The sequence below is a fragment of the Salvia miltiorrhiza genome, chromosome 3 (assembly GCF_028751815.1).
Source record: "Salvia miltiorrhiza cultivar Shanhuang (shh) chromosome 3, IMPLAD_Smil_shh, whole genome shotgun sequence".
Taxonomy (NCBI): domain Eukaryota; kingdom Viridiplantae; phylum Streptophyta; class Magnoliopsida; order Lamiales; family Lamiaceae; genus Salvia; species Salvia miltiorrhiza.
Genome location: NC_080389.1, coordinates 32,787,214 through 32,812,549, shown reverse-complemented (window position 1 = coordinate 32,812,549; position 25,336 = coordinate 32,787,214). Strand labels below are relative to the sequence as shown.

General features: G+C 39.1%; 2 long non-coding RNA genes across 3 annotated transcripts; both read left to right on the top strand.

Moving 5' to 3' along the window:
* The first annotated feature begins 1,455 nt into the window (after positions 1 to 1,455).
* Positions 1,456 to 4,653, top strand: LOC131014130 (uncharacterized). The gene is made up of 3 exons (XR_009098074.1): positions 1,456 to 1,870; positions 3,820 to 3,881; positions 4,413 to 4,653. It is a non-coding gene; the product is annotated as an uncharacterized LOC131014130 (long non-coding RNA).
* Positions 4,654 to 10,039: 5,386 nt separating this feature from the next.
* On the top strand, positions 10,040 to 12,861 carry LOC131014135 (uncharacterized). 2 transcript variants are annotated; one of them, XR_009098079.1, is made up of 3 exons: positions 10,040 to 10,519; positions 12,035 to 12,098; positions 12,610 to 12,861. It is a non-coding gene; the product is annotated as an uncharacterized LOC131014135 (long non-coding RNA). The 2 variants fall into 2 exon arrangements; XR_009098080.1 differs by lacking the exon at positions 12,035 to 12,098.
* The last annotated feature ends 12,475 nt before the right edge of the window (positions 12,862 to 25,336 follow it).

Here is a 25,336-nt window from a genome sequence, read left to right as displayed (position 1 = left end):
CTGACGCGATAGAAGAGATGATCACTATTGTGAGACAGATTCGACAGAGAATAAAGGAGGCACAAGATCGTCAGAAATCTTATGCAGACACCAGAAGGACGGAGATTCATTTTGAAGAGGGAGACAAGGTTTTTCTAAAAGTTTCCCCATCTAGAGGAGTTCACCGTTTTGGAGTGAAAGGAAAACTTAAACCGAGGTATATAGGACCTTATGATGTATTAGAAAAGATAGGCCCTGTAGCCTATAAACTAGCGTTGCCTCCGAGCTTCGCGAACGTCCATGACGTTTTCCATGTTTCTCAATTGAGAAAGTACGTGTTTGATCCAAAACACGTCATTCATCAAGAAGAAGTATCCCTGGAACCAGATTTGAGCTATGAAGAGAGACCTGATGCTATTCTGGACCGGAAGATCCAACAATTGAGGAACAAGTCGATTCCTTTGGTGAAAATCCAATGGAGACATCACGGTCAAGAAGAATCAACATGGGAACTTGAAGAGAAGATGAAAGAGAAGTATCCAGAGCTTTTTCCCGAAGGTGAATAACTCAAATTTCGGGACGAAATTTTTTTTAAGGGGGGTAGGATGTAACACCCCGTACTTTTCCTATGATGTGAGATAGTGTCTTAACACTATTGAGAGAACTGAGATGTCGAGATGCGAGATTTTTTTTTTTTTTTATGATTAGATAAGACAGATTGTCTTTTAAATAGAGATACGAGTGACTAAACCGAGGATAGAGTTAGAATGATGAGATTCGAGAAATGAGCTGAGATAGAGATGCTGATTGAATTGAGTTGAGATTTTATTTCCGATTACCGGGAATAAATTTAACAGATACTGAGTTATCAGAGTTTGACTGACCTATTAAAGAGAATAGGTATAATGAGTCTGACCTAGAGTCGAGGAAGAAAGAGTGAGAACCTTGATGAAAAGAGTCGGTCCGAGAGATGTCTAGTTTGTTTGTTTGCCGACTGCTTTAATGTGACATTATGTGAAATTACGTGACTGATCGATTATGTGATTTTCGTGATGTGTGTCACTGTGACCGAGTTATTATGATTTTTATTCGAGACCTTAGCATTTGGAATTTTGATTGAGTTTCCAAAGCAAGTATGGGTTATTTTTATCGAGAAATCGAATGACGCCGGTTTATGAAAATTTTTCCGGGCATAATATTTTTTTAAAATTATTTTTCCTACGAAGAGGAATATTATAGTTGAGTGAGTGCACTAATAATAGTGCTATGATCATTATTTTGGTCACATGAATAATTATACTATGGTATTTTATTAATGAGTGACTTTACCATAGTTTTGTGATTCTTATTTAATCACCCTTCTCACACTTTATTTTAATCTCCCATACCATATGTTATATGTCTCAATTTTGCTAAGTATGGAATTGAGAGAGTAGAGATTGAGAGTATAGAGAATGAGAGAGTAGAGATGAGAGTGTAGAGATTAGAGAGAGATTAGAGAGAGAGAGAGAAAAGATTAGAGAGAGAGAGAGAAAAGATTAGAGAGAGAGGAGCATTAATTAGCAAATATTGCATAAGATATGCAAGATCAAACTCAATCTTGCAAAAGCCAAATCCCTCTCTCCCTCACTAAATTTTCGGCCATCACCCCTCTCTCCCTCACTACAATTTTCGCCCAACACACATACATACACTCATCTTCTTCACCTCACACTTCCACCATTTTCCTCCATTAGAGCAAACCTTCGAAGCTTCCAACAAAATTACCAAACACCTCACATCACTCTAAAACTTTCCATAAACACTATCTATCCTAAATTGATCAAGAAAATCCTTGAAGAAGAAGCTCCAAAGTAGAGTGAGAAAGTGAGAAATTTTGGTAAGAACTTGGGTAAGTAACCATGTCTTTCCTAAAATCTTGTTTGGAAGATGTTATGTGAGTGTATTCTTAAAGATGAGCAAGAAAATCACCCCTCCCTTTTCTTTTTCAAATTTTCGAAAAGTGGGTCCTCACCCCTTTCAAAAATTTTCTTTTTCTTTTCTTGTTTGGGGGTGAAAAATGAGAGTTATGTGATGTATATTGATGTTTGATATATGTTGTGAAATATGTGTCATGAGATGTGAAACTTTGATGAAAGTTAGTTTACCCCAAAAATGGTAACTTTTGAGTTAATGAGTTAAATGATGAATTGATGATATAAATGAGTCTATGAGGTGTAGATGATGATGATTGATGGATTAATTTAAGTATATGATGTCAATTGGAGTTTTTGATGTGGGATAGTTTATTAAAATTTAGGGATATGTGTATATATGCCCTTATTTGTGAATTGATGGTTTTGATGTGAGATTAATTGGTTAAAAATGAAAGATCTATGAGTAGATTAAAGATTTGTATGTGTTTGTAAAAATTTCAAAGAGTTAGTTAGTAAAAATTAGGACTTTTTAGTCTATGTGTTATTTAAGTGATTTTGCTTGAGATATATGTTTTTAAGCATGATAGTAGTGTCTTTGTATTTTTGATTAGGTCTATTATAGGCTAAATAAAATTTTGGCTAAGTTTAGTTTGTATGATTTTTGAGTTTTTGTATGATGTGAGTTTGATGCTTTATAAAATGAGGTTTATTTGCTCTATGATCATTATGAGAATTTTATCCATGTTTTGCTAAGAGTTTTATGTTGATACATGGATTTTCATAAAAATGTAATAAATATAGTTTTTATGATAAAAAGAGAGTAAATATGAGAATAATGAGTTATATGATGTAAATGATCATATTTGAGTATTTGAGAAATTTCGAGCATGAAATTGAGAAGGAATTTGTTAGATATGTTCGTTGAAGTGTTTTCTATGAGATTTGATTGGATGATGAAAGAAAAGAGTCGAGATTGAGTATTACGAGTATTTTGATGTATTTGAATGTTTTTAAGTGCTTTAAGTGCTTAAAATGAGTTTTGATGTGTTTGCTTTGTATAATTGTTGAGTTGAGCATGTTTACTTGTGTGTATGTTTCGGAGTCGTTTTTCACGACCCACTGACTACTGTTTTCGAGGGGTTCTTGATACCCAAATGCCCTGAAACTTTTATGGTAGGTATATTTGAGAGTCTTGAGCACACCGGTAAAATTTCAAGTCATTTGGACTTCGTTTGCTATTTTTATAAAATGTAAAACTAAAACTGCTACATTCTGCCGAATTGTTCGGTGAGTAGCCAATAGAGTCATCGTTTCCAGTAGCCTTTCTTAGCATTCTGGAACCCACATTTTTATGGTTGAGACCTGAGTGTCCTAGCTAAGTACCCACAAAATTTCAGACCGTTTTGACAACGTTTACTATTTTTCAAAAATCAAACTTTTCGGTTGCTAAAACCTGCCGATTATGGTAGACTGTAGTAAAACAGTCATATCTCCTAAAATACTTGGAGTTTTTGATCCTACTTTTTTTTAAATGAAACTAGACTCGAAGAGGTTTCTTTTGGTATGAGTTAAGACCCCAGGAGAGGTCTGTACAGAGTCTGGTGAGGTTTTAAAGTTGAGTCAGTGCAGAGTAAAGCTTGTTTTCGACTTGTCTATGTGTGTTTTAATATGCCTAAGTGTTTATACTTGTTTATGTGCTTGTTTGCTATAAGTTTGAGTCGAGTTGAGAGTTAAGTCGAAAATTGGACGTGTGAATCCTTAGAAGCCAAGTATACCTAGGGATTGAGTTTTAACGGGTAAATAGATGTTGAGTGAGAAGTTAGAGTAAAGAAGAGATTGGATTTAGAATTTGAGTTTCTGACTAAGGTTTGTTTTATCACATGAACCTTCGATGACGATGACGATGTGATGATGACATATGAAGGCCCGAGCGAGACGAAGAAGTAAGTTGCCTGATTTCTTTCCAGAATAAGCGAAGGACTTCAGGTGGGCAATATTTTGAGTATAAACATATTATCCGAGTTTTCTAAACTGATTTAATGATATAATGATGTTATGAGATTAACAAATGTTTTGAGATAATGATATTTGAGAACTGTTTGACTTGCCAATTTTTGATGTTGAGCTTGTGTGTTACCCTCTACTGATGAGACGAATTCGGTCCTGCCACAAGCGGGATTTTGTGCACAGAGGTGACTGTGAGCCGTCTTCGGGTCGGCCGGTCACGGTACTTGAGAGGGAGGCCTACTTCTCAGTACCTTAATTATGATGATGAGTTGTAGATGCGGTACATACATGATAATTATCTTTGTCTGCAGACACTTACTTACACTTATTTATGATATCATGATTATGAAAACTGCATGCACAGATTCATTTACGCTAACTTTATTTCTGTGTGTTGCTGAGATGTGGCAAGCTTCAAACCTATAGCTCTACGAGCACCTTTCTTGTTTTTCGGCATTTGCCCACTGAGTATTATGTACTCACGCCCTGCATATATTTCTAAATGTGCAGGCTAAGCTGGGAGTGAGATTGGACTGGTGCTGATGGGGGAGAGTTTCAAATGATGTAAATTAAATTACTATTTTGCCTCTATGATAATAGAGTCTTGATGTTTGAATTACTTAGTTTCTTTTGAGATCAAGCAATACACTCACGGTTATGTGTCTTCATACATATAATCGGTTCGCCTTTTGCTGCGATACTCTGCAAATTATGCTTCCTTATGAAAAATGAACTATACGCGTTTTGTTTTTGTTCGTGAAATTCCTAATAATTAAAAAGTTATGATAATGTTGACGATTTTACCCTTGGGCTAGTTTTATGAAGTTTTTCCTTAGCATGCTTTCACGTGAGCTTCCGCATGACGTTCACCTAGTTCTTCTTATCTTTTATTCTTTAAAAATAGTCGTATCGATACTCGTACCCCACTATTACTAGTGTCGGGTCTGCGGGCTGCGACAATATTGGGCGACGAGGAGAATCAATTTGGAGTTCAAGGAGGCTGGTCATACAAGGCGTGATTTATTGACGGAGTTAGATGAATGGAGGAATGAGGCCTACGAAAGTTCCCGCATCTACAAAGAGAGGGCCAAGAAATTCCATGATCTGAGCATCCGCACCAAGGAAATCAAGCCAGGAGATGAGGTACTTTTATACAATTCAAAATTACGTTTGTTTCTTGGCAAGCTGCAATCAAGATGGACAGGGCCATATGTGGTGCATAAGAGCAATTGGAACGGGACGTATGAGTTGTTTGCCGCTGATGGCACTACCTTTACTGTCAATGGTCATCGTCTCAAACCATACTTCAAGTCAAAAGTGGATCGTGGTCTTGAAGTTGTCAAATTCAATGACCCATGAGTTTGAGGTATCGTCGAGCTCTAGACGTTAAATTAAGCACTTGTTGGGAGGTAACCCAACTGTTTGTTTTTGTTTTGTTTTTCTTTCAGTTTCGTTTTGTTTTTCTTTGTTTCTTTGTTTTGTTTGGATTTTTAGTGCGGTGTTTGGAAGTCGCGAGAACTCGCGCGTTACCACTGCCAGAGGAACAGGTGTTTCTCTGCCAGTTTTCTGGAGGTCTTCCTGTCCAGAGGAGCCGCTCGCTTCGCAGCCCTGTCCAGCGCAGCCTTTTCTACTCTTCGCTGCCCTACCCAGCGCCGCCACTCTCCCACTGCAACAGACCGCAAATCCCCCTCTTCACCGCCTTTCACGATGATTCAGTTTGTCAATGCCAATAATCAGAGATGTTTTCTACACTCTGCTTATTTCTTTTATGCCCTGAGGACATGGCATGCTTTAAGTGTGGGGGGTGTTTTGGAGCTTATATTTTTCAAAAATTGGGCGAAATTGATTTTTCTATGCTTAGTTTTTAGTCTCGAATCTAGCTAATTTTTATGAATTTGTGGAAGAGAAGATGGTTTTCAATGTGCATTTCGGGTTTGTGTTTGTTCGGTGGTTATTCTTATTTTACTTTTGATATATGTTTCTTGATTATGCAAAGAATTATGAGTTTTGTTGCAACACTTTTGTAAGTTAGTAAAACGTGATTTGTCCGGTAGATGCTAGAAGGAGTGTTGTCATTGTGATTGCCTACGATCGTATCTTATCTGTGAAAATGTTGGATGAATTGCCTACTCTAAAAATCGCCAGCTCTGAAACATCTGGCCTGTTCTGAAATGTGATAGCTCTGAGTCTCTGCTCCTCTAGTCTAACTATGAGCATGGGAAACCACGTGAAAAGACTTTGGATTACATCCAAATGGTTTTATTTCATGAATTATGGCTCAACTGTCGAAAAATCTCAAGCACACAAAGTGTAAAAATTGGTGATATTGATTATAAAGGCGATCACATTAGGGAATTCACTTCTAGCGGATAATTGGGTCTGATCGAATTACTTGCATTACTCTTTTGTTGCTTCTTAAACTTTGAGTTACTTGCATGACCGAGAGATGTATGTTGATTGTAAAGTGTTGAATTGACTTTGTGAATGTTTGGATGGAAATGAACATTGTTGAAATCAATCTCTTCTTAGGATTCATATAGATTTTGCTTGAGGACAAGCAAAAGGCTAAGTGTGGGGGAGTTGATTTATGCTTAATTTACTCTATTTTTAAGGGTTTGTATGTGCATGTTTTAAGAAAATCTTCTGGAAATTGGTGCGTTTATGGTATATTTTATGCTTTGCAGGAGATTTAGGCTTTCGAGATAGAAGAATGCAGTTTTGGAGAATTTTGGATGAATTTGGCGTTTTCTAGGTGTTCTGGTCTCCAGAGCAGAGAAATCATCATTCCTCTGGAGTCAGAGAAATCAAAGACCTCAAGTCTCCAGTTCAGCGGAATCAATCTCCAGAGAAATCACCATTTCTCTGGAGTCAGCGAAATCAAGAAGCCAGTGTAGCGAAGTCATCACCAGAGGAGTCAATAGTCAGAGCAGCCAAGTGAGAATCAGAGGGGAGCCATTACAGCGGAATCGCAAAAGTCCATTACAGCGGAATCGAGAAGCCAGAGAAATCACTGTTCCTCTGGCGATAGCAGAGAAATCATAATTCCGCTGGTGACCCATTTCTCTGGCGAGGTCAGAGAGATCATCCATTTCTCTGGCGTGACCCGTTACCCTGGTGACATCCATTCCTCTGGCGAGAGCTGCGAATTCAGCAAGAGTGAGAGTATTTTCCGGAGCACGCATCCAGCTGGAGAGTTGCCTTATTTCACACGATTCTATTACCTTTAGAATTCTACTTTGCATGGCAACTTCCATGGTGATCCGAAGGAAATCTGAAATCTATAAATAGGTCCTCTTTTGACCTATTGACGGACCCCGACACCCGAACCCTAGCATTCATATTTTTCAGTTTTATAACTTTAGACTTTTATTGTTTTCTAGTTTTCAAGGCTTGGATCAAGATTGAAGATTCAAGTCGCTACTTCAGTTTTTATTCGGTTTTTATATATTTCAGTTTTTACAATTGCGTTCTTATTAATTATGTTTATGTTTTATTTTGCTATGTCTAGCTAATTTCGCTTAGCTGATTCTAGGGTTTGTAAATAGTTGATTGAATTTATGTGATTTATTTGTTAATACCTTTGTGCCTTCCAGTTTATGATTCATAATTCCTGGTGCTTATTTTCTTGTGAATTATTTGGCCAATAGTTTACATGTGTAGCTATTCGGTTTGAGACCTAGCGGAGATAACTGTTTAGCGGATTCAGGAATGTATGATATGATTTTAACCTTGAGACCTAGCGGAGATAGGTGGATCATAGGGAGCTATTCTTAAGAGCTTTCGGGAGTTAGTAGATTTTCTTGAGACCTAACGGAGATAGATAATTTACTAATCTACGATCGTTGCTGCTCTAGCGAGAGTAATTGATTAATTAAGTGATCTCTCATCATAACTGGATTAAATTGGTACATAGGATTAATAGATTAATTACGTAGATTTAGTTAATGAATTTACTACCCTAGGATCAGTTGTCTTTTATATTTGATATTTCCTACGTGATTGTAATTACTGTTATTTGCGTTTTAATTTAAGTCAACCAATCTCTACGTTCTATTGCCTATCTACTACTTAAGTTTGTTTAGGAGATAGCTAAAGTAGTTTCGTTGTGTCAGTCCCTATGGATACGATACTTGGTTACCAATTTGTGCTACAATTGCACCGTGTTAGTTGCGGTAATTTGTTGCTAATAATTTAGTGATCAGTAGCTGCTTCTAGCAGTGTGTTATGTGTTGGTATCTGCTTGTAGCAGTGTAATATGTGTAACCTGTGCATACATTACAAAAAATTGTGCTATAAAATCTCAAAATAACAATCTGAAATTGTTTTTTCATTAGCAACCTGTGCATACATTACAAAAAAGCTTTGTGCATCTGTGCATATGTGCATCTGTGCATCTATTACAAAAAAGCTTTGTGCATCTGTGCATATGTGCATATGTGCATTACAAAAACATGAGCATTCACTTTACAAAAACAACAACAAGCTTAAAATCTTCAAAATGCACCACTGCCCCCTTGAATTTGTAGTTGCTGCATGCTACAAGTCAGCCCCTCAGTTGTGCCTCCAATCATGCCTATAGGCAGCTGCATTAAGAAACTTTCACTCCCATTAATGCTCCCCTGCTCAATTAGGTAGGCTATGCATTCCCTAACAAGCCTTGAATCAACTTCAAGGTTTAAAGGAAGCATATCCTGCCTAATCAAGGAATCCTTCTTCAAATGTGGAATTTTGTAGCAGTTTTGACCTTTGACCTTGAGTATTTCAATCATTTAACTTTGTAGGCTAAGAAAAACCTTATTCAAGGTTTGTGCACTTAACTGTTGAAATGAATTTTGAACAGCCATAAGTAAGTCAGCCACATTGTTGCAAACTGATTCAGTTTGCAGCGATTGTATGGACCTGAACCACCCCAAATCATTTATGTTGGTGTCGGGTGAGTTTGGTGGTTGATGCACCAGGTGTATGTCAAAGCCATCACTAGAGGCATGTAACACCCCGTACTTTTATGAGTAGTAGTAGTGTCGAGACACTACAGAGAGTACTACGGTACTGAGATATGAGATTATAATGAGATGGAGTTATGATGATAAATAGAAATATTGAGCATTAGAGTTACACTATTTTGATGAGATGAGTTATTCTTCTAGATAGAGATATGAGTCTGATAGAATCAATGATAAAGATAGAGATGCTGATTGAATTGAGAGAAGAGCATAATTTATTTTTCCCGATGACGGATACAGAGGTATCTGTGAGTTTAATTGTCCTATTGCAAATAGGAACATCTGAAGAAGAATAGAGTTGAGATAAGTGAGTGAGAAACCCTATAGAAGGGAGAGTCGATCTGAGAGATGATTGCTGATTGCTTTAATAAGAATTGTATCCGTGTTTTATCTGAGATGGTTTGAGTGATTTTCTACGTGACTATTTGTTTACGATGATGTGAGTGTGTTTTGTTTTGTGTTATCTTAACATGGATTATTTTCGAGATTTTGGAAAACGAGATTATTTTTTTTAAATCGGGAAATGGCATGCAGCTATTATTATTTTTGAATATCAGTTTTTTTTTATGAGAAATATTTTACTGAGATACATATAAATAAGTTTATGATGAGATGAGATTTTTCCAATAGTTTGAGCTATTGTATTTTTTTGATGAGGTTAAAAATTCCTTTCCTTTCGATAAAAGTATAACAGCTCTGGCGTAGCTGAGCTCTGCTCTGGAGGCAGAGCTGAAAACCGAGCTCTGCTCTGGAAGCAGAGTTGAAGTTGAACCGAGCTCTGCTCTGGAAGCAGAGCTGATGTTGAGCCGAGCTCTGCTCTGCTCTGACGACAGAGCTGAAAACCCGAGCTCAGCTCTGGTGACAGAGCTGAAATCAAGCTCTGCTCTGCCGAGTCAGTTAGCTCTGCTCTGGCCGAGTCAGTTAGCTCTGCTCTGGCCGAGTCAGTTAGCTCTGCTCTGCCGAGTCAGTCAGCTCTGCTCTGGCTTGCGAGCTCTGCTCTGGATGTGAGCTCTGCTCTGGATGAGAGCTCTGCTCTGATGCGAGCTCTGCTCTGGATGTGAGCTCTGCTCTGGCGAGCTTTTTAGCTCTGCTCTGGCCGAGACTTTTAGCTCTGCTCTGGCCGAGTCTTTTAGCTCTGCTCTGGTGGCAGAGCTGAGATCGAGTATCTGAGTTTGAGATCGAGTGTATTAATTTCACTAATACTACACTTGAGATATTTTGTTTTTACCACATGCTCATTATCTTAAATGGCAAGTGGATTAGGAGGTAGGAGTTAAGGGGGGACATGCTTTAATTATAAAGTGAAAATGTTGGGATAACACTTTGATTCAAGTGGGATTAAATTCTTGAGCAAGTCATTATCCTAATTCTACAAATAACTCACGCACACCCCCTCCCTTCTCTTCCCCATTCTCGGCCTCCCCTCTCTCTCTCTATACTCTCTTTTCCTCCATTGATGTCCATTGAAGAAAGCTTAGAGAAGCTTCATCAAACACTACTATGAGATAATCCACCATCCAATCCAATCAAACACTATCATATCTCATCAAATTCAAGAAGCTAGAACTAAGATCAAAGTTGGAGCAAAGTCTTGATCACCTTTTAAATCCTTGAGTAAGTGATCTTAGATTATTTATTTGATCATATTAATGATATGTGAATGAGTATATGATCATGATTGAGCTAGAAAATCACCAAACTTATTCCTAGGAAATTTTCGAAAATTAGGGGCTTGAAACCCTACGAATTTTGTTGTTTATTTTCTTGAATTGGCTTGAGTTATATGATGATGGATTTGAGTTTATGAGATGATCTAGATGATTAATAATGGATGAGATTGAAGCTTGAGGTTGAGAAGTGAAAAATGAAAGTGTTAGTTGAGGAAGAAGATGACATATATGTGTATCTATATGGGATCTTGTTTTATGATGTTGATTTGTGCTAATTGGTAACCTAGGATGTTAGATCTATGTTTTGATCAATAGGTTATACATGATTAGTGGTATTTCAAAAGTTTTAGTTTAATAAAAACTAGGGAGATTAATAAATCTATGTGATTAATTGTGTGAAATCATTTAAGTATATAATCTTGAGCATGAAATAAGTATATGTTGAGGATATTAGCTATGGTTTGCCATGGGAATTTAATTGAGTTAAAGTGAGATTTGCTTTTGCTTTGAGTTGATGTTCGAGAATGATATGAGATGAGAAGAGTCGAGGTTGAGTATATTTTTCGCTCGATCGTTTTGATGTGGTTGAGCATATAAAGAGTTTGAGATGAGATTTTGGAGAAATTTTCGTAGGCCTTACTGACCTACTGTGATCGACGGTTTTTCGATGTCAAATAGCTTTGAAAATTGTATAGCAAGTCCATACATGAGTCTTGAGTACCCTGGTAAAATTTCAAGTCTTTTCAACTTCGTTTGATATTTTTTTAAAATGCAAAACTTAAACTGCACATTATTACCGAGAATTTCAGAAAACAGGGGAAAGAGTCTTTCGTTTCAGTAGCTTCCTATGTGATCTAGCTTTCCAACTTTTTATGGTATCAACCTTTTTGTGTTAGCTAGATATCCACCGAAGATGAGCCCAGTTTGACAACGTTTACTATTTTTGAAAAATTGTAACCTTCGGTTGCACAAAACTGCCAGAAATGGTAGATAATGGTAAAAACGTCATATCTCTCAAACCACTTGGAGTTTTCGACTCTATTTTTTTTTTAAATGAAACTAGACTCGAAGATCTTTCTTTCGGTATGAGTCTAGAGTCCAGGAGATGTCGGAGTCAGAACAGTTTAAATTTTGAAGTTGAGTCAGTGTAAAAACAGAGCATGTTTTGATGATGTTTGTTTGTGATTTCTTATGTGCCTTATGTGATTGTGTTACCTATGTGTTTGAATGAGATTAGACGAACCTTATATGAGAAATAAATCGAGACTTAGAGCCATGATTTTCTTGAAACCTATCCTTGAACTTAAGGATGTGAGATGAGTGGAGAGTTTATATAGAGTTGAGTAAAGAGATAGAATATGAGATAGAGTATGAGATAAGGCCTGAGAATTAGTCAATGAGTTCTAATCGAGATTCATTTTATGACATGAACTTTCGATGATGATGATGATCCCTGAAGACACGAGAAGAGCAAGGAAGTAAGTAACTCCACTTTGACGGGAGATTTTGAGTAAGGTCTTTAGGTGGGCAATATTTTGAGTATATGTTTATCATATGAGCTTTCTAAAATAATTTGATGATGTTATGAGATTAACAAATGTTTTTGAGATAAATGATGTTTGAGAACTGTTTGACTTGCCAATTTTTGATGTTGAGCTTGTACGTTTACCCTCTACTGATGAGATGAGACGAATTCGGTCCTGCCACAAGCGGGATTTTGTGCACAGAGGTGACTGTGAGCCGTCTTCGGGTCGGCCGGTCACGGTACTTGAGAGGGAGGCCTACTTCTCAGTACCTTAATTATAATGATGAGTTGTAGATGCGGTACATACATGTCGAGTACTTGTCTGCAGACACTTAATTATGATGTTTATGGTTAAAACTGCTTGCACAGGTTCTTTTAAGATATAATTCCTGTGTATTGCTTAATTGTGGCAAGTTCAATTTATAGCTCTATGAGCAGCTTTGTTTTTCGGCGATATGTCCACTGAGTATTTATGTACTCACGCCCTGCATGTATTTCTAAACGTGCAGGATAAGCGGAGGGGGAGTATGGTGCGGTGCTGGTGGAGAATGTTTCGGGTTGACGTTTTCTTTCTCTATCGTATGTCTGTTTTGTCGATAGAGTTTTGATATGAAGTTATGTTAAATAGAGTTTGATGTTTAAGATACTTAATTTCCTTTGAAAATCAAGCAATACACTCACGGTTATATGTCTTCATACATATAATCGATTCGTCTTTTGCTGCGATACTCTGCATATTATTCTTCATTATGAAAAATGAGCTATACCCGTTTTGTTTTTGTTCGTGAAATTCCTGATAATCAAAAAGATATAACGATGTTGACGATTTTACCCTTGGATTCATTTATGATGATTTCCTTAACACCTTTTGATGTGAGCTTCCGCTTGATGTTTGACCTATACATCTTGTCTTTTATTCCTTTAAAATAGTCGTATCGATACTCGATCCCCGCTATTACTAGTGTCGGAATCGGGCTGCGACAGAGTGGTATCAGAGCAGGTCGTCTGCTCTGAGTTAAATGCTTGATTGAGTTGAGCTTTTATTTGCTCTTATTTATGAGTTGAGTACTAGTTTAATTTGAGTTCTTAGACTGGTTTAAGAGTCGGTCGAAACAGAACCCCAGCACCCCATCTCCTCCGACTTATCGAGGTAAGAGCTTTTGATGTTTTCTTTTCCGCTTTCATGCTGAGTTTTGAGTTGACTCACTAATGAGTTATGTGATGTTTGATGGCGGAACTATCTGAGCATGATGAGAACCATGAGTTGAGGAATATTTGGGAGTCATGTTGAGGCTAGTATAGCCGTTGCTCCACCGGACCAAATGAGAGAGAGATGCAGCGTATTGTTGAAGAAGCAACGAAAGGCTGGGTTAGAGAGTATGAGCCAGATAAGGACGATACGCTAGGAGAGTTTCTAGCGCATTACCATCGATGCAGGTAGAGGGTTATTCCCTACGGAATCGACGGAGCGGAAGCTATCGATCTTCTGATTCCGCGGTTACCACCCACGTGGGGAGTTTGGGCGACAACATTCGTTCCCCTATTCGTGGGCACTACGTGGTTGGGAAGAGTGAGGTATGGTGACATTAGCGGTTTAATCGCGACGCTCGGCCATCGTTATTTTGCATTCGGCGATTCCCCTGCACCGCCGTACGAAGTGCCCGCTGGGCCAGTCCAGGGTGGAGAGTTAGTGGTTGCACCCCCACTGCCAGATGAGCCTTACCCGGTTGCACCACCACCCCCTAGTGAGCTGATGCCGATTATACCTGAGCAGACTGTTTAAGATCCGATAGTTTTCGAGACGTATTCACCGGTTGTGGAGCACGATCCGTTTTCGTATTTGGCGATGATCACATATCCTAGCGCCGACTTACCATTATGGGAGTTGACCCCGGTGACGGCACCTTTACCAGTGCTACCTATCAGGTCAGCACCGCCGATTGGTTTTACAGAGCCTCTGATTCAGCGAGTGTCGGGGCCATCCGATTCGAGAGTTGCCCCAGTACTAGATTCCGATGTTTTGGCTTTACAGCCTTACACGCACCAGCTCCACTATGCACCTTATCGAGGCGCCCAAGAGGGAGGATCTCGACCTGCGAGGTCAGACGGCGATGAGGAGGATCCGGACGAGGAGACTCCGGATATGACAGTTGGACGCGGGCGAACCCAGCCTTTATGGCATCAAGTTGCGGACGACAGCACCGAGACATGGGTTTCTATTCCCGAGGTGCCGGTTTACTATCCGATGTATGATACGGATGTCGAGGATGAGCCGAGCGACGATAGCGCGTATCGGATCATAGACAAGTGTGAGGAGGAAGAGTCGGAGCCGAGTGAGGATGCTCCGACTGATGATGTTAGGAGTAGGATATCAGGTGACGACGAGATGGGAGATTGATAGATGACGACCGAGACTATCTAGAGATGTATATGAATATATATATAGTAGTAATGCATAGCTGATGTACATAGCTAGAAGCATAGTATAGAACATATATGACGCTTAGTCCCTATGATGCTTGCATAGCGAGAGCATCATTATAGTATAGGGCGTTTTGTACACAGAGAACCTTCGCTTTTGTGTAAGACCTCAAAAGAGAGGCAATTTTTCCTATGATATAGAGATGACAGTGATGACTAGAAAGCTTTATGTCACATCGTAGTTTTGAGATTGATAATTTGATGCATGATGTTAGATAAACGATAGAGATAACGAGAACTATGAGAATTCTATATGAGAAATATAGAATTGAGTTGAGATATAGAGAACTGAGATGAGAATTTAGAGATTTCATCGCGATTTATAGACACGACCCTAATAGGGCGAACGTATTATGGAGACCTCATGGGATGCATAGATACTATTGACCAATTGTACTTCGTAATAGAGGTATTTTCACCGGGACCGCGTTTAACATCGCTAAGAGTAATAATGAGAGTAGACTTATTGAGTTCCTATCCCGCTTGGTCATTTTTAAATTTTTCTGCATCCATTTGAACTCCTACATGAGATGAACTATTTGCTATTGAGAAATTTTTCCAGATCCACTGTGTTCGAGCCTGAGTCGTTTGTATTGGAAATCCTTACCCCTTGATTTAACAGTGGACAATTTATTCATTTTCCACCTAGTGGATTGCTTCTACTTCCAGTATTGATTTACTCCCATCATATTATATCTCAGTTTTTATCTTAGTTTCTGTTCTAGCTTTTGATCTTCCTTTGATTGTAACTTCTTCATTATCCTTGAGATAGCACTGGCTATTATGGAATCATTCCATTACTTGAGCTCGTCTTGTTCAAGATCAGACATTTTTATTCATCACATCCTAGTCCCTACCACATCCGACAAGAGTTAGGAATGTCTAGGTAACTAGGATGGCATAATCAAGAAGAGTATTTGAAAGAAAACACGAGTTATGGGAGCAGTCGTAAAATATATTATTACGGGACAAGCACAACTGTTCGACTATGGATTTTCATATATTAGCCAAGTATGTAGAAAGCTAACCATTTCGAGGATGAGAAGAAGTAATGCTAAGCCAGAACAGGCAATAGCAGATTTAAGGAGATCGAGATGACAGATTAGAACAGATGACTTTTTCCACGATAGTAGACTGAGATGACGACTAGTATAGAAGTAGCATCGTCGTCGTAGTACGGGATGTTTTATTTCCGTTATGCCCCGCAATTAGTAAGAGTTCTCGAAAGAGAAGATTTTCTTATATGTCTATACGACGATGATCAGAGAGTCTAATGTTACGATGATAGACATGAGATATGTCTTTGACGTTGAGTTATGAGAACTAAGGAAATAATATGATGTTGAGTAAGAGTCTTATGATTCGTGAGCAATGGGAATTAATTCTAAGGCTGAAATATGTCCCCTTAGACTTTTGCCGAGAAAGAAAAACCGATTGAAGAGAGAAATAGAGTTGATGATAAGAGATAAGGCAATAAAACCGAAGCTGAAAACGAACGTCAATTTTGCGACTTGGTTCGGTATGCCACATATCAAGAAGAGATGAACAAGAAGATGTCAAAATTGTTTCGATCAGGTTTGAGATAAGAGGTACGAGACGATGTAACGAGTCGGAGTGCGGTTATGTGTACTGAAACATTAAATAAAGCATTGGAGATAGAACTGGCATTGTAGCCAGAGAAAGTGTTTTAAGCTTCAGCACCCCAAAACGGTTAAGAGCACTCGAACATTCAATCTATCTTTTTCTGGACGAGGGCAAGAAGGAAAGAGAAAATGGGACAAAATACCTGCTACACCTGTCGAGGGGACGGGCACTACTCAACTAGTGTCCGAATCGTCAGCAAAGTGGAAGCGGAGAACGACCGAGTCAGTTTCGGCCGCAGCTCAAAGCGATGGAAGGAGTCCTACCGCTACCGCCGCCATCGCGACAGCAGCTTGCCTATCAACCACGTCAGTAAGGAAGGCAGCCGCCAGCCCCGCAGGCGAATCAATCCCATCAACAGAGAGTGTTGCGCTTGAGCAGAAGGCTCAGGACAAGAATCGAAGAAATCTAGCAGAACCACTATGGTCTCACTCGTATGTCCTGACTTAGAATTCTAGCTAGAATCGATTAAGCTCAAGGCTAAAAACCTAAGGATGATGTCTATGTGGTACATAGATATTATTTTGGGAATGGATTGGTTAGAGGAGAACCATGCGACGATACAATGCAAGGAGAGACGAATATCGTTTCATTTTTTTCAGGCCAAGAGCCTACTTGTTTATTGGCGTTGAGAGAAAATGAGAAAGCCGCCAATAATTTCGGCGCTTCAAGCCGAAAGCTTTTGCAGAGAAAGGATACAACCGCGTATGTTGTATACCTGAATCAGAGTGAGGAGTCCAAAACAAACATAGATGACGTACCAGTCATGCGAGAATACAAAGACATTTTTTTCTGAAGCTTTACCAGGATTACCCCAGATCGATAGCTCGAGTTTACATTTGATCTTGAGCCCGGAGCCGCACCGACGTCAAATGCACCATATAGAATGGCCCCGGCAGAGTTGTAAGAGTGAAGCTGCAACTTCAAAAATTGCTAGATTTGGGCTTCATTCGACCTAGTGTTTCCCCGTGGGAAGCACCGATTTTTTTTTAAAAAAAGAGGGACGGTAGTTTGAGGTTATGCATTGACTACCGCGAGTTGAATAAGGTGACACTGAAGAATAAGTATCCGTTATCTCGGATCGATGATTTATTCGATCAACTCCAAAAAGCGAGCACTTTTTCAAAGATTGACTTGAGAACGGGGTATCATCAGCTGAAGATAAGATCGGAAGATATTTCGAAGACGGCATTTCGTACGAGATACGGGCACTATGAATTCATAGTCATGCCTTTTGGATTGACGAATGCCCCTGCAGTGTTCATGGATCTCATGAACCGAGTCTTTCACAAATACATGGACAAGTTCGTGTTAGTATTCATAGACGACATTCTGATTTACTCAAAGAGTAAACGAGAGCACGAAGAGCAGTTGAGAATCGTGTTAGAGAGATTGAGAGCTGAAAAGCTATATGCTAAGTTCAGCAAATGTAAGTTTTGGCTTAAAGAAATCAATTTCCTTGGCCATATCGTTTCTGCGAGAGGGATCAAAGTAGACCCAACAAAAGTTCAAGCGGTACAAGAGTGGAGAGCACCGACTACACCGCATGAAATCCGCAGTTTTCTGAGATTAGCAGGGTATTACCGAAGATTTATTGAGGGCTTTTCGAAAATCACTAAGCCATTGACGCACCTGCTAAATAAAGAAGTTAAATTTGAGTGGACAAACGAGTGTGAGTTGAGTTTTTCAGAGCTGAAGAAGAGAATTACCACTGCCCCAGTTTTAGTTGTTCCAAAGGCGAACAAAGAGTATGCAGTCTATACAGACGCATTAAAGAATGGACTAAGATGTGTACTGATGCATGATGGAAGAGTTATTGCAAGTGCCTCACGGCAACTCAAGCCACATGAGATGAATTATCCGACGCATGATTTAGAATTAGCAGCCGTAGTGCATGCTTTGAAGATCTGGAGACACCATCTTTATGGAGTATGGTGTGAGATAAACACCGATCACAAAAAGTCTCAAATACTTCTTTGAGCAAAAAAATCAAGACATGTGACAGAGAAGATGGATAGAGTTGGTGAAAGATTACGATTGCGGGATAAATTATCACCCCGAAAGAGCTAACGATGTCGTTGATGTGTTGAGTAGAAAGAATCAAGGAGAGTTAGATTTTTCCTTACTCAAGAAGAAAACTTGATCAAAGAATTCCAGAGATTGAGATTGGAGGTAGTGATACCACCTCAAACGACGAAAATAGTGATTGTTACACTGAACGTTACATCTGACCTACGGTCAAGGATAATCACAACTCAAAGAGAGGATGAAAAGATGGAGAGGTTACGAATGAAGATTCGAACCGAGAAGATGGAGAATTATCAAGAAGCGACAGACAATGCCATATTATTTGATGGAAGAATGTGTGCCTGATAGAGAATAGCTGAAAAATGAAATCATGAGTGAAGCTCATGACACCCCTTACACAGCACACCTAGGAGGTACGAAGATGTACCAAGTTTTAAAAATGAAATTTTGGTAAAAAGGAATGAAACGAGAGATAGTGCGATTGCACGAAGTACCAATGACGATTACAACGGATCGAGATTCCAGATTTTCTACACGTTTCTAGACGAGCATGCAAAAAGAGTTAGGTACTAAACTGAGTTTAGTACAGCCTTTCATCTGCAGACGGATGGACAGTCCGAAAGGACTATACAAGTTTTAGAAGACATGATTAGAACTTTTGTGTTAGATAGAGGAAGTCAATGGGAGCAAGTTTTGCCCCTGATCGAGTTTGTTTATAATAATAGTTTTCAATCAACTATTAACATGGCTCCATACGAAGCCTTGTATGGACGAAAATATAGATCCCCGCTTTATTTGGGATAACGTTGGCGAGAGAAATAGTGTTTGGACCAGAAGCTATTGAAGAGATGATCGCCATTGTGCGACAAATTCAACAGAGAATTAAAGAAGCACAAGATCGCCAAAAGTCTTATACAGACCCCAGGCGAACAGAGATTCATTTTGATGTAGGAGACAAAGTCTTTCTAAAAGACTCCCCATCCAGAGGAGTGCATCGTTTGGGAGTTAGAGGAAAACTCAAACCGAGATATATATTAGACCCTAAAATATACTCAAGAAGGTAGGCCCTGTTGCCTATAGACTTGCGTTACCTTCGAGCTTCGCGAACGTTCATAACGTTTTCCATGTTTCATAATTAAGAAAATACGTGTTTGATCCAAAACACGTCATTCAGAAGTGTCCCTAGAGCCGAACTTGAGCTACGAAAAGAGACCCGATGCTATTCTGGATCGGAAGATCCAGCAGCTGAGAGACAAGTCAATTCATTTGGTGAAAATCCAATGGAGACATCATGGGCAAGAGGAAGCAACATGGGAACTTGAAGAAAAGATGAAAGAGAAATATCCCGAGCTTTTTCCCGAAGACGAATAACTCAAATTTCGGGACGAAATTTTTTTTTAAGGGGGGTAGGATGTAACACCCCGTACTTTTATGAGTAGTAGTAGTGTCGAGCACTACAGAGAGTACTACGGTACTGAGATATGAGATTATAATGAGATGGAGTTATGATGATAAATAGAAATATTGAGCATTAGAGTTACACTATTTTGATGAGATGAGTTATTCTTCTAGATAGAGATATGAGTCTGATAGAATCAATGATAAAGATAGAGATGCTGATTGAATTGAGAGAAGAACATAATTTATTTTTCCCGATGACGGATACAGAGGTATCTGTGAGTTTAATTGTCCTATTGCAAATAGGAACATCTGAAGAAGAATAGAGTTGAGATAAGTGAGTGAGAAACCCTTATAGAAGGGAGAGTCGATCTGAGAGATGATTGCTGATTGCTTTAATTAGAATTGTATCCGTGTTTTATCTGAGATGGTTTGAGTGATTTTCTACGTGACTATTTGTTTACGATGATGTGAGTGTGTTTTGTTTTGTGTTATCTTAACACGGATTATTTTCGAGATTTTGGAAAACGAGATTATTTTTTTTAAATCGGGAAATGGCATGCAGCTATTATTATTTTTGAATATCAGTTTTTTTTATGAGAAATATTTTACTGAGATACATATAAATAAGTTTATGATGAGATGAAATTTTTCCAATAGTTTGAGCTATTGTATTTTTTTGATGAGGTTAAAAATTCCTTTCCTTTCGATAAAATTATAACAGCTCTGGCGTAGCTGAGCTCTGCTCTGGAGGCAGAGCTGAAAACCGAGCTCTGCTCTGGAAGCAGAGTTGAAGTTGAACCGAGCTCTGCTCTGGTTGAGCCGAGCTCTGCTCTGCTCTGACGACAGAGCTGAAAACCCGAGCTCAGCTCTGGTGACAGAGCTGAAATCAAGCTCTGCTCTGCCGAGTCAGTTAGCTCTGCCGAGTCAGTTAGCTCTGCTCTGGCCGAGTCAGTTAGCTCTGCTCTGCCGAGTCAGTCAGCTCTGCTCTGGCATGCGAGCTTTGCTCTGGATGTGAGCTCTGCTCTGGATGAGAGCTCTGCTCTGATGCGAGCTCTGCTCTGGATGTGAGCTCTGCTCTGGATGTGAGCTCTGCTCTGGCGAGCTTTTTAGCTCTGCTCTGGCCGAGTCTTTTAGCTCTGCTCTGGCCGAGTCTTTTAGCTCTGCTCTGCTCTGGTGGCAGAGCTGAGATCGAGTATCTGAGTTTGAGATCGAGTGTATTAATTTCACTAATACTACACTTGAGATATTTTGTTTTTACCACATGCTCATTATCTTAAATGGCAAGTGGATTAGGAGGTAGGAGTTAAGGGGGGACATGCTTTAATTATAAAGTGAAAATGTTGGGATAACACTTTGATTCAAGTGGGATTAAATTCTTGAGCAAGTCATTATCCTAATTCTACAAATAACTCACGCACACCCCCTCCCTTCTCTTCCCCATTCTCGGCCTCCCCTCTCTCTCTCTATACTCTCTTTTCCTCCATTGATGTCCATTGAAGAAAGCTTAGAGAAGCTTCATCAAACACTACTATGAGATAATCCACCATCCAATCCAATCAAACACTATCATATCTCATCAAATTCAAGAAGCTAGAACTAAGATCAAAGTTGGAGCAAAGTCTTGATCACCTTTTAAATCCTTGAGTAAGTGATCTTAGATTATTTATTTGATCATATTAATGATATGTGAATGAGTATATGATCATGATTGAGCTAGAAAATCACCAAACTTATTCCTAGGAAATTTTCGAAAATTAGGGGCTTGAAACCCTACGAATTTTGTTGTTTATTTTCTTGAATTGGCTTGAGTTATATGATGATGGATTTGAGTTTATGAGATGATCTAGATGATTAATAATGGATGAGATTGAAGCCTGAGGTTGAGAAGTGAAAAATGAAAGTGTTAGTTGAGGAAGAAGATGACATATATGTGTATCTATATGGGATCTTGTTTTATGATGTTGATTTGTGCTAATTGGTAACCTAGGATGTTAGATCTATGTTTTGATCAATAGGTTATACATGATTAGTGGTATTTCAAAAGTTTTAGTTTAATAAAAACTAGGGTGATTAATAAATCTATGTGATTAATTGTGTGAAATCATTTAAGTATATAATCTTGAGCATGAAATAAGTATATGTTGAGGATATTGGCTATGGTTTGCCATGGGAATTTAATTGAGTTAAAGTGAGATTTGCTTTTGCTTTGAGTTGATGTTCGAGAATGATATGAGATGAGAAGAGTCGAGGTTGAGTATATTTTTCGCTCGATCGTTTTGATGTGGTTGAGCATATAAAGAGTTTGAGATGAGATTTTGGAGAAATTTTCGTAGGCCTTACTGACCTACTGTGATCGACGGTTTGTCGATGTCAAATAGCTTTGAAAATTTTATAGTAAGTCCATACATGAGTCTTGAGTACCCTGGTAAAATTTCAAGTCTTTTCAACTTCGTTTGATATTTCTTTAAAATGCAAAACTTAAATTGCACATTATTACCGAGAATTTCAGAAAACAGGGGAAAGAGTCTTTCGTTTCAGTAGCTTCCTATGTGATATAGCTTTCCAACTTTTTATGGTATCAACCTTATTGTGTTAGCTAGATATCCACCGAAGATGAGCCCAGTTTGACAACGTTTACTATTTTTGAAAAATTGTAACCTTCGGTTGCACAAAACTGCCAGAAATGGTAGATAATGGTAAAAACGTCATATCTCTCAAACCACTTGGAGTTTTCGACTCTACTTTTTTTTAAATGAAACTAGACTCGAAGATCTTTCTTTATGTATGAGTCTCGAGTCCAGGAGATGTCGGAGTCAGAACAGTTTAAATTTTGAAGTTGAGTCAGTGTAAAAACAGAGCATGTTTTGATGATGTTTGTTTGTGATTTCTTATGTGCCTTATGTGATTGTGTTACCTATGTGTTTGAATGAGATTAGACGAACCTTATATGAGAAATAAATCGAGACTTAGAGCCATGATTTTCTTGAAACCTATCCTTGAACTTAAGGATGTGAGATGAGTGGAGAGTTTATATAGAGTTGAGTAAAGAGATAGAATATGAGATAGAGTATGAGATAAGGCCTGAGAATTAGTCAATGAGTTCTAATCGAGATTCATTTTATGACATGAACTTTCGATGATGATGATGATCCCTGAAGACACGAGAAGAGCAAGGAAGTAAGTAACTCCACTTTGACGGGAGATTTTGAGTAAGGTCTTCAGGTGGGCAATATTTTGAGTATATGTTTATCATATGAGCTTTCTAAAATGATTTGATGATGTTATGAGATTAACAAATGTTTTTGAGATAAATGATGTTTGATAACTGTTTGACTTGCCAATTTTTGATGTTGAGCTTGTATGTTTACCCTCTACTGATGAGATGAGACGAATTCGGTCCTGCCACAAGCGGGATTTTGTGCACAGAGGTGACTGTGAGCCATCTTCGAGTCGGCCTGTCACGGTACTTGAGAGGGAGGCCTACTTCTCAGTACCTTAATTATAATGATGAGTTGTAGATGCGGTACATACATGTCGAGTACTTGTCTGCAGACACTTAATTATGATGTTTATGGTTAAAACTGCTTGCACAGGTTCTTTTAAGATATAATTCCTGTGTATTGCTGAATTGTGGCAAGTTCAATTTATAGCTCTATGAGCAGCTTTGTTTTTCGGCGATATGTCCACTGAGAATTTATGTACTCACGCCCTGCATGTATTTCTAAACGTGCAGGATAAGCGAAGGGGGAGTATGGTGCGGTGCTGGTGGAGAATGTTTCGGGTTGACGTTTTCTTTCTCTATCGTATGTCTGTTTTGTCGATAGAGTTTTGATATGAAGTTATGTTAAATAGAGTTTGATGTTTTAGATACTTAATTTCCTTTGAAAATCAAGCAATACACTCACGGTTATATGTCTTCATACATATAATCGATTCGCCTTTTGCTGCGATACTCTGCATATTATTCTTCATTATGAAAAATGAGCTATACCCGTTTTGTTTTTGTTCGTGAAATTCCTGATAATCAAAAAGATATAACGATGTTGACGATTTTACCCTTGGATTCATTTATGATGATTTCCTTAACACCTTTTGATGTGAGCTTCCGCTTGATGTTTGACCTATACATCTTGTCTTTTATTCCTTTAAAATAGTCGTATCGATACTCGATCCCCGCTATTACTAGTGTCGGAATCGGGCTGCGACAACGATCAAAAAAGCAAGAAACCATCATTCCTTACCCGACCAAAGCACGCTATATCAAGGTAATCTTTGACCCTTGCTGCTACTCCAATCAGCATGCATCACACTCCAGAAATCATGTTCTATAGCCTGTAAACGAATGAACAAAAAGCATGTTAAGTTACGACTTGATAGAATCTATAACTTGAGACCTTGATGAACGACAAGAACTTTAGCTTTAAACGTAGACGAACATAGATAATCACAGCATGCTCACATAGGTAGAGTTTAAGGTTTGTATACGAGTGAGAATAGAGGCGAGATAAGGACGGAGAATTCTGGTTTTGGAAAACTGGACTCCCCATCGCTCTTCCCAGAGCAGCGAAATGGCCGGAGGAATGGCCAGAGGAATGGCCAGACCAGGGAACTCGAGGCGCCAGAGGAGACGAGGCGCCAGAGGAGTCAAGGCGCCAGAGGAATCGCCTCGCCAGAGGAATCGCGTCGCCAGAGAAATCGCCTCGCCAGAGGAATCGCGTCGCCAGAGAAGTCGCGTCGCCAGAGGAATCGCTTCGCCAGAGGAATCGACTCGCCAGAGGAATCGCCTCGCCAGAGGAATCGCGTCGCCAAAGAAATCACTTCGCCAGAGGAATCGCGTCGCCAGAGGAATCGCTTCGCCAGAGAAATCGCTTCGCCAGAGGAATCGACTCGCCAGAGGAATCGCCTCGCTAGAGGAATCGCGTCGCCAGAGAAATCGCTTCGCCAGAGGAATCGCGTCGCCAGAGGAATCGCTTCGCCAGAGAAATCACTTCACCAGAGGAATCGTTCATCGCCAGAGAAATCACTTCCATCAGAGGAATCATTCCACCCCGAGAAATCACTTAGCCGCAAAACTAACTCAGCCTGAGCTGACTTAGAGGCCAGGGCTGACCTCCAGAGCAGAGAGCGAAGAAGCAGAGCGGACCGCGAGAGAGAGAAGAGAACCTAGAGTGTTTCAAATCTTTGTTATTTTCTTCCCTTGCTTACACAAAGAGGGATTATTATGCTTCACTGACAGTTTAGAATGCCCTAATGAGGAACGAATCAATGTAGTTAATCACTTGACTTCATGGGACGGAACCTAGTTGGGTTAAATGGTTAATAAAAAGGAACATGAGCCATGCATAATTGCATTACGCATCCTCATTTATGTTAGAATTTCCGCGGACTAAGACCTTACGTCATTCTTTTCCGAATCAAGGTTGAACGCAAGAGTTTAAGGCTTAGTCGTGAGTCACCACTACCAGGTGAGGCTTTCTTACGTATAAACTAAAACCATATTATAGAACTGTTACAATTTTATGCTTAAGATTTTTGAATGATATTGTAAATGCCTAAATGCTTTATGTTTTGTTGTTAATTACCTATCTGATGCTAAGCGAATTCGGATTCTGGATGGGACTGCAAATCCCTTCGAAATTAGTGTACACCCTTGTGATCGTGAGTCATCTAGCGGGTTGGCCGATC